Source organism: Alnus glutinosa, chromosome 4 (assembly GCF_958979055.1).
Source record: "Alnus glutinosa chromosome 4, dhAlnGlut1.1, whole genome shotgun sequence".
In the NCBI taxonomy this organism is placed as follows: domain Eukaryota; kingdom Viridiplantae; phylum Streptophyta; class Magnoliopsida; order Fagales; family Betulaceae; genus Alnus; species Alnus glutinosa.
In genome coordinates, this window is record NC_084889.1 from 9831040 (window position 1) to 9843717 (window position 12678).

The following is a 12678-nucleotide window of genomic DNA, read 5'->3' on the forward strand; positions in this document are numbered from 1 at the left end:
TCTTGGGTAGTCGATAGTTTGCTACCCGTCTGGTGAAGGGTGAGTCTATACCCATTAGTAGCTTATTCACAACTACGGATCTGCTTTTGTCATTCCTTTCCATCTCCATGTATTTGCACATTCTCTCCAAGTCGGCAATAACTCTGCTCAAATATCCTGCATCCTCCTATCAGCCTCCATTAGGGCCGGGCCTTCTTTCCTTTGTTCCTGGTGATTATCTTCCCTGGAACGATCTCCTTGGTGGTTATCCTCCCTCCAAGCATTAGTGTTGTTGTTGCAATCTTCTTCTTCATGCCCATCCCGATTTTCCTCGAGATGGGTTTATCCCGGCCTTCTAGGCAGCAATTCTGCATTTAAGGCTTCAATTTGAGCTTCCAATACTGCTATACGATCCTAGTCTCCACCGGAAGGTGGAGGCTGTGGATTATTCTGAATAACTGGTTCCAGTGGGGCCCTGGGTTGTCGGTTGGTCTAGCTTCCGGAACATTTGTTTATCACCATACTGGATCTTCTTCTTTTTTCAAAAAAGGAATGAATAATTATTCCCACAGACGGCGCCAAACTGTTGGTACAGTTTTCGGTATGGTATGAATCAACACGTTCTTTGATGTTCTTCATGCTTTCCAAGAATTCTGCAAAACAATTAAAATTACTGGATCCTTTTGAGAATCCCACTTCGATGCCTAAATTAGTTTCTATGAAAAAATAATGATCTGTGCATAAAAAATCAGTTTGAGTTTATACCTGGGGTATGAGCTTATTTATAGGCAAAGAGGTGGAGTCAAACCTGAATTAGGATTCTTGCTTTTTGTTGATCTAGAAGTGTTGTCAGAGTTCTACTTGTATTCTGATATATGATCTGATTGGACCATGAGTCCTATCCCGATTCTACCAGGAATATGACTACTGATCAAACTATACTTGAACTAAGAGTCCTATCTCGATTCTACTAGGATAGTTCTGCTAATCGGATTATGACTTTTATTTCAATTCAACTTGGAGTAGAGTCCTAATCCGGATTTGTTGGGATAAGTGATACCTGATTTATTGGGAATAGCTGCTAAGTGTCTATTTCTCAGGATTGGACTTCCCGGGAGTCCTGTTGTGAATCTCCCTATCTAATTCCTCGTGTAGGAGTAATATGACCATAGAGAAATTCTAAACTTCCTTCTAGTGTCCTTCTGAATGACGTGGATTTAATTTTTTTTGCTTAAAAAATTACATTTCGCAAGTGTCACCTTTTCAGATTTTTTTTTTAAAAAAATTAAATCCATATCATCTAGAATGACACCAAAAGAAAGCTAGTTAAAAGGAATTCTAACATTTTTCAATACTGTAATATGCCCATGAGGTATTCCAAACTTTTCAATGATAATTTTTACCATTACGTCAATGACTAAACACTTAGCTAGGAGTATGTGTAGTATTCTTTCTTTTCTTCTGCCTCTCATCTTTCAACCACCACGTACGATATGGAGATTAGTCTCCATGCACTACAAAAAAAAAACAACATTAATGGCATTTTAAATGCTGGTGTTTATAAAAAACGCCAGCTTTGCAAAAGGTTGCTGGCATATTTAAAATATGCCAGAAAATTTTATTAAAAAGCCTGGCATAAATTCTTATGCCATTAATGAAATAAGAATTGCCAGAATATAATGGTGGTCTCTTTTCTGGCATATGAGTATGTGCCAGGAAATCATTTTTCCCAAGGAGTGAAAATCGCGCGGGACGCTGAAAAAAAAAAACTGCTTCCTTATCAAGTTTGTTTGTTTTTTTTTTTTTTTTTGAATAACACGCGCGAACGTGCAAGACCTCGATCTCTCTCTCTCTCTCTCTCTCTCTCTCTCTCTCTCTCTCTCTCTCTCTCTCTCTCTCTCTCTCTCTCTCTCTCTCTCTCTCTCGATCAAGTATATATCAGTTTTCTTATATAAATGCATATATATGTCTCTCACAAAAAAATTTCACTACTGCTCTCTCACAAATCTCCTCCTGAAATCCGCTCCACCATCGTTGATCGACGCCGCCAGCCCACCAGCTCGCCTCCCTCTAATCAGTAGGTGTGTTTCTTTAGCTTCAATTTTCTGTGCATGGATTCCTCGGTAGATTTCAACTTATGAAAACCCCTATATTTTCGTTTAGTGAATACGGTTGAATTTGTTTAGTGAATGTAGTGGATTTTAGTTCAATTAGGTGTAATAATTGTTGGAGGCTAGCTCATTTGTGAAAACCCCTATATTTTCCTTTGGATTGGGTTCGTTTGTTTTGGTTAATTTTTCGTTATACATAGAAGATGCACATGTTTTATAAACATTAGAACAAAAGGGGTTATAGTCCCTGTTGCTTGGCATTTGGACATGATTTCGTTGTATAGTTTGTTTTGGGTTTACATAGATTGGGTGTTTGCTCTGTATATATACGGGTGTTAGCTTTGATTTTGGTTTTTTTTTTTTTTTTTTTTTTTTTTTTTTCTGTTAGTTTCAGCTTTTAGGTTAGATGAAGGTAGAAGAAGATGATACAGTGTCTCCTATTGTTCTCCAAAACGAGTCGTTTAAATAAATAAACAAAAGTCCAAAAGCTGCCTTTGAAGCCTGCTCAGTACGTTGCTCCCTTTTTCTTTTTTTCTTTTTTTCTTTTTTTTTTTTGCTTTAACGCATCACCACCGCGGTTACCAACTTCAGATATTTATCTTCATCTATTATAATCTGCCGACAAAGTCAAAAAGGCAAAAGGCACTCAATGTTTCATTTTTTTTTTTTTGGAAATCAACTCAATGTTTTAGTTGCAATTGATTTATTGAACAAAACTCAAAAGTCTGAAGCAAGTTCAAGCCATCAAATTGTCATTCTTCTTACACTAGTTATTTTAGTCTGTCAATTTTTTTTCTTCAAGTCATTCAGAATTCATATAAATTTTTAGCTTTTTTTTTTTTTTGAAAGCCCCATTGGTGCACAGTAAAAAAAGTATCAGAACAGAGCAAAAAAACAAAAACTTTAGTGATGGACAAGAGTTGAAAATTCATACTTGGTGGATTTTCAGCAAGAGTTGAAGTAAAATTATAAATCACATACTGTTTGGACAGCCCATTTATTAGATCACCTAAATATTCGTCATTTTCAACTTCCCTTTTCATGTCATCAAATTATTGAATCCGTGATTTATTTGGCTTATTCTTAGATGTTAAGTTTATTTCTTGTCATCTTTTTGTATTATTGTTTTTTTTTTTTTTATTTAAATTTATGCAATGCACTTTTTACAAAAACAAACAAACAAAAACTAATACAGCAAGAGTTCAAGCAAAATTCGGGGTTCTTTCAGGAAGAGAAAGTGGACACAAATGGATATGAGACACTGTAATAAGTGCTAGAACAAATTAGCCAGTATAAAAACACATAATGGAACAAATATTGGACAAAGTAATCTATTTTAGTTATGAGTTGTACTTGGTGGGTCCATTTGGTTATTCCATTATGTTCTTTTATGGTTTTATTAGGCTCCTATTTTTATTTGTGTGTTTTTAACAGATATTTAGTTTGGTTTAATAGTATAAAAACACATAAATGAACAAATATTCAACAGAGTAATCTTTTATAGTTATGGGATGTACTTGGGTCCATTTGGTGCTATTGATATATAATATAATATGTATCTAAAACTCAGTAAATCTACAATATTAGTTTAGTTATTCAGCTTAGTCAAATACTAGGCCTCTCATCTCTTAGGAAATATGCAATGTTAGATCAAACTAACACAAAAAGTGGGTGCAGCATGCTTTTAAGGAAATCTGTACATTAATTTCACTAAATCTGAAATATTAAGTAAGTTAATCAGCTTAGTCAAATATTAGTCTTCTCATCTCTTAGGAAATCTGCAATGTTAGATCAAAACTAACACAAAAACTGGGTGCAGCATGCTTCTAAGGAAATCTATGAATTAATTTCAGTAATTACTCAGCTTAATTGGTTTATGAACATGCACTTTCAATGTATATATAAGTTAATTAACCTGCATTTTTTAAGAGAATTTTGGTTTTTTATTTTTTTCCTAGTGAATAACTTATCTATTAGTTTCCATATAACGAGATGACACTAGTTTCATAGACATTGTAGCTATCATTTCATTTAATTTCTACTTTCTCTTTTTATATTGTCTGGCCTTAAAATTATATGGCTTTTGTTAATCACCTTGAAGATTATGGCTTCTCTTTTTTCCTTAGGCTTTAATATTGTTCTTATGTTTTTCTTAAAAGTCATAATATATAGTTAAGAGAAATATCTCTAGTCATAATATTAGACATCCATTTGTTCTAATTATACATCTTTGTTCTAATAATGATTGAAAATTCATAGTTATTTTAATTTATAGTGCAGTTTAGTGATGGACAAGAGTTGGATCACAATGCCTAGGTTTGATCCCAAGTATAGGAATGGTGTGTTACGCTTTATTGAGTTTGCACTAGAAAACACAAATACACCTAGGAGATTAGTTTGCCCGTGTAATAAGTGTTATTTTCAGAAGACACTACCTTCTAGTGATGTATACAACCATCTGGTATTGGGAAAAGGAGGGTTTATGCAGAGTTACACAACATGGTTCATGCATGGAGAACAACTGTTAACCGTTGCTGATCAAGTTAGTAACGCTCCAGTCAATATGGACCCAATTCATGAAGGCGACAGTGGGATGCAATCCCTCTTGCATGATACTTTCCCCATGCAAGATATTCGGGCAGATGAAGGTGGGTCTCAGATGGGTGTGGAAGACGATAATGTAGTAGAAGAACATGATGAAGAATGCACTGAGGAAGCTAAAAAGTTATTCGAGTTGTTGAAAGAAGCAAACGAGCCGCTGTGGTCAGGATGCACCGATCATAGTATATTTAGTGCTACTATTGGGCTATTCAATTTGAAGTGTGAAAGTGGATGGAGTGACACATCGTTCTCAAAATTGCTGGGGTTTCTTAAAGGAATTGTTCCAAAAGATGCAAAGCTGCCTAAAGACACATATCAGGCCAAAAAATACATGAGGGACTTGGGGTTGGGATACGAGAAGATCCCTGCATGTCGCAATGGTTGTATGCTGTTTTGGAAGGACAACGAGAATTTAGAAAGATGTACAAAATGCAAAGCGTCAAAGTGGAAGCAGACCGTGAGGTTAAATGATGATTCGTCACAAAAATCAAAAAGAAAACCGGCGAATGTATTGAGGTGGTTTCCTTTGATTCCAAGGTTACAAAGGTTGTTTATGTCAACGAAGACTGCTTCACACATGAAATGGCACTATGATCAGCGCACCAAGGATGGGGTACTACGGCATCCAGCCGATGGTGAATCCTGGAAGACATTTGATGAGAGGTACCCAGAATTTGCGCTTGACCCACGCAATGTCAGGCTTGGCTTAGCGTCAGACGGATTTAATCCTTTCGGTAATATGAGCAATTCTTATAGTACTTGGCCGGTAATGTTGGTACCGTACAACTTACCCCCGTGGATGAGCATGAAACAAGCTTCTATTATGTTATCCTTGATTATCCCAGGCCCAAGTGCACCTGGAATGAAAATAGATGTATACCTAGAGCCACTAATATCAGAACTGAAGGAATTATGGGATGTCGGAGTACAAACTTATGATGCAGCCACAAAGGGTTACTTTACTATGCGTGCGGCCTTGATGTGGACAATAAATGATTTTCCTGCATATGGTGACTTGTCTGGGTGGAGTACGAAAGGGCGCGCTGCATGTCCATGTTGTATGCATAATACCCGGGCGAAACGCTCAAGAAATGGACGTAAATTTGCCTATATGGGGCACAGGCGATGGTTGCCAATGAATCATAGGTTCCGAAAGGATAAGAAATTGTTTGATGGTACCCAAGAATTGGATCCTCCACCTATTGTGTTAAATGGAGAAGAGATCATGTCACAGTTAGGAGAAGTTGGATTTGTTGAAGATCAACCTTGTGTAGGGCAAAAGAGAGGGAGCCGTCGAGCTTCTACGGTGGGGCCAGTAAAGTGGAAAAAGAGGAGTATATTTTTTACATTGCCTTATTGGAAAGATAATTTGTTGCGTCACAATCTTGATGTTATGCACATAGAGAAAAATGTTCTTGACAATATTATAGGCACATTGTTGGGCATGAAAGGTAAGACAAAGGATAACTACGAGGCACGTCTTGACTTAGAAGAGATGGGTTTGAGAGGTGAACTACACCCTGTCCGAACTAGCCCTAACAAAACAATTTTACCGGCCGCATGCTTCACAATGTCTAATAAGGAGAAATATGACTTCTTGGCGATATTGGCAAATGTGAAAGTGCCAGATGGGTATGCTTCAAATGTAACACGTTGTGTGAAACTTAAGGAACGTTGTATTAAGGGTTTAAAAAGTCATGATTGTCACATCATCATGCAACAACTCATGCCAATTGCACTGCGTGGAACATTGCCAAGGAAGGTTATAAAACCTTTAATAGAGTTGTCTTCTTTATTCAGAGAGATTTGTTCCAAAACATTGCGATTAGAGGATTTGGATCGCCTTGAAGGTCGAATCCCATTCATTTTGTGTGATATGGAAAGAATCTTTCCGCCAGGATTTTTCACAGTGATGGTGCATGTTGTCATACATTTGGTTCGTGAATGTAAGTTAGGTGGACCTGTTCACTATCGTTGGATGTATCCTATTGAGAGGTACGACACAATTCATTCAATATAAGTTCTTTTATACTCCATAGTACTCGATTACACACTTTTATGTAATATGTATAGGTGTCTACATCGATTCAAGATAAATGTTCGTAACAAAGCTGCACCAGAAGGGTCTATTGCAGAAGGGTATATAACAGATGAGCAACTAACATATTGTTCACGGTATTTGGAAAACGTGACAACGGTTCACAACCGCCCACCTAGACAGTTGGACGACTCTAGAGGGGCGGTTCGTACTGTCGAACTTGACGACACTACATTGAATCAGGCACATAGATATATCCTCTTAAACATCGATATGTTCGCTCCATATCGCACGTGAGTTGCAATTTTAATATCACGAGTAAAATACTGTTTAGATTATATGACCGAAATGCTGACGTTAATAGGTGAAATATGCAGGCTTCACGTTGATGCACTAAGTCGTTCAAGCGATATGGAAAGCGTAACGATAGAGGATTTGAATAAGAAGCATATTGAAGAATTTCCAGATTGGTTTAGGGACTATGTAAGTGTTATGTTGCACGGTGATACACATGGTAAATTTATTGCCTACCTTTTGTGAAATTATATTCACTCTAATGATGTGACACCCATATCTCAGGTTCAACAAATGGACGAGCTCCACTTAAATGAATTAGGGGAAAAGTTAAAGTGGCATGCCATAGGGCCTCTAAGAACAGCATCAGAATTTAAGCGATATGTCAGCAATGGCAATTTGTTTCGTACTATTGAGAACGATCAAGGAAAGACAACCCAAAATAGTGGAGTTAGTGTACTCGGTATAGATGGCCCGACATACTACGGCGTGCTAACTCGCATATTTGAGGTGCAATATTACGATGGATCACGACACGTGTTATTCAAGTCTAACTGGGCGGATGTAACACGGGGCAGGGGATGGATGAAGGATGAATATGGTTTAATCCTTGTGAATTTCACTCACCTAATACACGTTGGTGACAATGTCGCTGATGATCCGTTCATATTGTCTTATCAAGCATCACAAGTATATTATGTTACGGACGATAGGAACCCAAATTGGGTTGCCGTAGTTCATACAAAAGCAAGAGATGTGTACGACGTCGGTCAGGGGGAATCAAATGAAGATACTGATGACACTTATCGTGAGTGCGAGCCTTTCGACCTTCAAATCCAAGATACGCATGCAGAAGAATTTGATAATTATGAGTTGGTTCGAAATGATATAGAAGGAACAATAGTAGATAATTCTACGGTGGTTCAAATAGGAAATACTTTCAGTTAAAATACTTAGGTAAATATAGTGTTAACATATTTCAATATGTGATAAATTTTGTTCATACTTTGACAATGTTTTTTAATGTGTTAATCCTATTATTTTGTTGGTTTCACTGCTAACAGGTGTTTTCATGTCTACAGGTATAAATGGCGCCTCGTAAATATAGACGTTTGATCAATTCAACAGTTTCTGTACCGCTGCACCAACCAATAGGCACCGATGACGAGACCCAATCACCGGATCGGGAGACACAAGATTCACCCGCACCCATCACTGGACTTCATGCACAGTCATCCCCCACAACACATGACCTTCAAGAGTGGCCATCTCAAAGCACACTGAAGGCCCAACAAACGACTTACAAAAGGGGGGTGGTCATGACTATTGGTATGCAATTTGTTTATGATTTAATAGTTTGGTTTACTTATATTTTAACAATTTGTTTTTAACATAAGTTCTGTTTAAATTACAGATGAGAATGGAATTCGTGATACATGTAGTGTAGGTGGAGCCAAAAATGTTTGGCAATTACGTGGTGAACTGCGGATTGTCATTCTAATGAATAATGACGGTCAGGTAGTTGGAGTGGGTAGCGAGAAGTTCCCTGGCTTTTGTTCTTCCATTGTGAGAACAGCTAGCTTATGCCCTCTAATCCCCAATGACTGGAGGTCTGTGCCAATTGACAAAAAAGAAGCAATGTGGGAAATTATTCACGTGAGAAAATGAATTTATATATAGATTTGCTTCATTTAGTTGTCTTTGTTAATTATATCTACTATCACTATTTGTTGGAAAGATAGTACTGACACCGTTGTGGTTATAACTTCGATGTAAAGGAAGTTTAAGTTTGAGACAAATCTTCCACTAGAGGTTGTAAAACAACATGCATACTCGGAATTGTCAAAAAGGAGGAGGGAGTACAAATACGAACTTAAGAAGTCATTGAACATCCAGCCAGGTGAGTCTGCAGAGCATGTTATTGCCACAACTGATCCGCAATACATTAGCAACCTTGTTGATTTTGAAGCTGAAGTTCGACATTGGTGTGATCCCAAAGTGCAGGTAACAACGTATCTTTATTAACATCCCAACATTTGTAACGCTTATGTATCTCACTATTTTATTGAAATTATGTAGAGGAAAGCCCTTCAAAATAAGGAACGTCGGGACAAGCAAAACATTCTACACACATCTGGGTCAAAGAGCTTAGCTAAGCTATATTTTGAACAGGTATGCATTGAAAGAGATATTGTGTGGGTGCTTGCATTAGATGGCTTTTAACAAAATTTATTTTGAATGTATGTTTTTAAATTCGTAATATGTAGGAGTCAGGATCAAGGAAAGACCCTAACAGAAGCTCGTTATTTATTGAAACTCACACACACAAGGATGGCACTCCTGTGACAGCAGAGGCGGGGGATAAAATCGTATGTGTTTGATTTATTTTGTTGGTATAATTGCTCTTTTTCCAATTTTTTGGTTTTTTAATGGTTGTTTGAGTTTTTTTAAATTGGTGTCATAGAAGGAGGTGACAAGACAAACCAGGGATTTGCTAATCCGTTTATCTTTTTATAGGCACTAATGAAGGAGATTATGTCAAAATCGCCTCCATCGACACGAATGCCCACACATGGTTGTATAGATTGGGATCCAAATGACGCATATGGACAAGTATTTGGCAAAGAAAGGCCTGGACGCATACGCGGATTGGGCATTAGGCGTGCATCTGGCTCTAAGGCCACATCATCTTCTGCACCACAAGTCCCATCTAACTATCCACAATATGTTAACTATGCTCAGTTTATCAAGGAATTTGAGGAATTTAAAGCTGCGTTTCAGAATTCGCTCCCATCGGTATATAGATGACATTGTCTTTAGCATATATAATGAATACTTTTTTTTTTTCCTTCATATTATGATCAAAATATTTGCTGTATGTAGATGGTCAGTCAGCCAAACTTTGACTCTGATTATCGACCTATTCTCTCGAATCTCCGCGAATGTGTCACCAATGCAGATTGTGACAATGATGGAGTGGATGGTGAGAAAGAAGATGATGGAGTGGATGATTAGGAAGAAGAATTCTGTGGGTTTATTGGATGATAATGACTTTATTGCTTATGAATTTGTTTTTCAGAATATGTTTAAGTAATTAGTTTATCAGGATTTGTGTATGATGTTGGTTATTTTAGGGGTGATTGCTCTATATTGAATCTCTCTCTCCCTCTCTCTCTCTCTCTCTCTCACACACACACACACAGTTATTGATCTTCGTTTGGACACGGGCTCGAAAGACTTGGACAAGTTACTTATTAACACTTTGTTTGAGGTAGTTTTTTATCACCCTGTTTTGTGCTGTTTTTCATCATCTGCTTGATGACTTAATAATATATTTTTCCCAAGTTGTAACTAGAGAAAGTAGAAGCTCACCTTTCATTCTATTTATGAAAGATGCTGAGAAGTCTGTGGTAGGAAATGGAGACTCATATATTTTATACTAGGAATTACATTCATTACATTGACTCTAGTTTCTTCTTGAAGGTTGAAGATTCAGAGGCTAAGAAGAATCTGTGCACTCAGCAGGATTTTCCCCACATGAATCCTTGATTCAGAGTAGTTAGTGGTACATGTATTGGTTATAAAAAAAACAAAATATTTGCCCTTTTTGTTGCATTTTCAAGATGCTTGGGTTCTACGTTTTGTTAGTTGGAAGCTACTCTATCTGCTTGCTCTTTGTTCAGGATCTTTTCCTGCTTTCCTTTGGAATGAAATTAAACTTGTTTCATTAAAAAAAGAATATAAATTTTTGTTGTTTTAGGATTTGGAGATTTCTTCTGATTGACATGCTCCTATTGTACCCCCATTTATGGCTCATGGAAATGGAATCCACCCTGTGCCTTTTCTTGATCCATCTATACCATGTAAGTCATTTTTCCTCAAGTAGTTGCAAATTTGTTGTTTACTTGCTGTCTAGAAAGTGCTAAGTTTTAATGGGTTAATTTCCTTCTCCATTGTGCTCTGATTTTCTATGCATATATCAGTTGTTAAAATTAATGTGAAGCCTTGTGAGTTCCCTTTCTTGTTTTGTAGGCTAGCTTTGGGAAAACAGTAGCATGATAATGTTTAGTTGCAAATTTTGGAGGAAAATAAATCCATATGAGACAAACTAACTAAGCCTTTAGGATACTGTTCAAATTACTTGTTGCACCTTAAGACAATTAAGCAGTAAATCAAAGTATTAGCTTGTATCTGGGCCGTGAATATATATATATGCTGCATATATTCTTAGAGAAATAGTAATTTTTCTTCAAGAGCTAGCAAAGAAATCTGATTTCACTGCCATGCTTGTCTTTTGCTTCTGTTTCTACATTATACCATACTTGATAGAAGAGAGTAGTGCCATACATATCCATAAACCATAATCGTAATAGAGCATAGCATATTCACACTGTCAGTAGATGCAAACAGCAATATAGTCTTGATAAGTATTTGAATTGCAGGAAATATTTGTATCGCTCTAAAGCTTAGACCTATTTTGCTTTCTAAATAACAGTCTGTTATCTCATTTATCAAAGAAATAAAGAAGGAAACAAAACCACTAATGACTCATGCTAGTGCCCCCTTAAACTCTATTCTTGTCTTTCTTGCTCAGGGTTGATTGTGTGCTTGTTATCATTGACTCCCATTTAATGTAGAAAAATGTGCATAAGTTGCAAATATAATATATCTTCAACTTCTCCAATTGCTTTTGATAGATGATGCTACTTCACATGCAATGTTAGGTGGCAGCCCTACAGGAGTTGGTGGAATTTACAATTTGAGAGGATCACCACCGCTGCTGATTGAACTATTGTACAGGTTGTTGAATGAACATTGTGAGATTGTGCTGTCGCTGACAGAAATTGTTCATTTACAGCAGAATGATCTTACTGATTTTTTGATTTTTTAGAAAAGTTTTGGAAGACTGCATGACAAGGGATATTGTATGATGTAATATGTTTATCAGGATTTTTGTAATATGTTCATTATTTTGGGGGATATTGTTCAGCAGTGAATGACAAAGATATTAAATGAAGACTTTTTTGAATGACATGCAGCTAGTGAGTACTTTCTTGTTTATGAATTTGTTTATTATAATATGTTTAAGTAAGTAGTTTATTAGGATTTGTGTATGATGTTTAATTTTTTGTTTATAAGGATTTTGGTGCTTTAGAAACTGATTTTAGAGTTTTTAAAAATTCCGGTTCTACAAGATTAATACAAATTAATATTAATTAAATAAAAATTATAAATTTTTGGCACATGAATTTGAAACTCCTGCACATAAATTTGAAACTCACTGGCGCATGCCCATGCGCCAGAGGGTGCGTCAAAATGCGCCAGGAATTATTTCCTGGTGCTTGTTGGTTCATTACTGGCAATAATTCTTGTGCCAAGATATTCTGGCATATATCACATATGCCAGTAACTATACATTTCCAGACACTGCAATTGTGGTAGATGCAACTGCCAGGAATCAAACGTCAGGAACTTGTTTCCTGGCATTTATTGATGCATTCCTGGTGGTTTAAAAAATGCCAGGAATGGATATTTTTTTTGTAGTGATGGCTATCATGACCATCAGTATATATGGTCATTGGAGTACTATAATAGCCGCTTCCACAGCGACAATTCCATAAAGGGTCATTTTGTAAATGTCAGAAAAATCTATAA

General features: G+C 36.6%; 1 long non-coding RNA gene across 1 annotated transcript; it reads left to right on the plus strand.

Moving 5' to 3' along the window:
* The first annotated feature begins 1970 nt into the window (after positions 1–1970).
* LOC133865534 (uncharacterized) lies at positions 1971–11905 on the plus strand. The gene is made up of 4 exons (XR_009899766.1): positions 1971–2060; positions 10507–10588; positions 10784–10886; positions 11748–11905. It is a non-coding gene; the product is annotated as an uncharacterized LOC133865534 (long non-coding RNA).
* Positions 11906–12678: the final 773 nt, after the last annotated feature.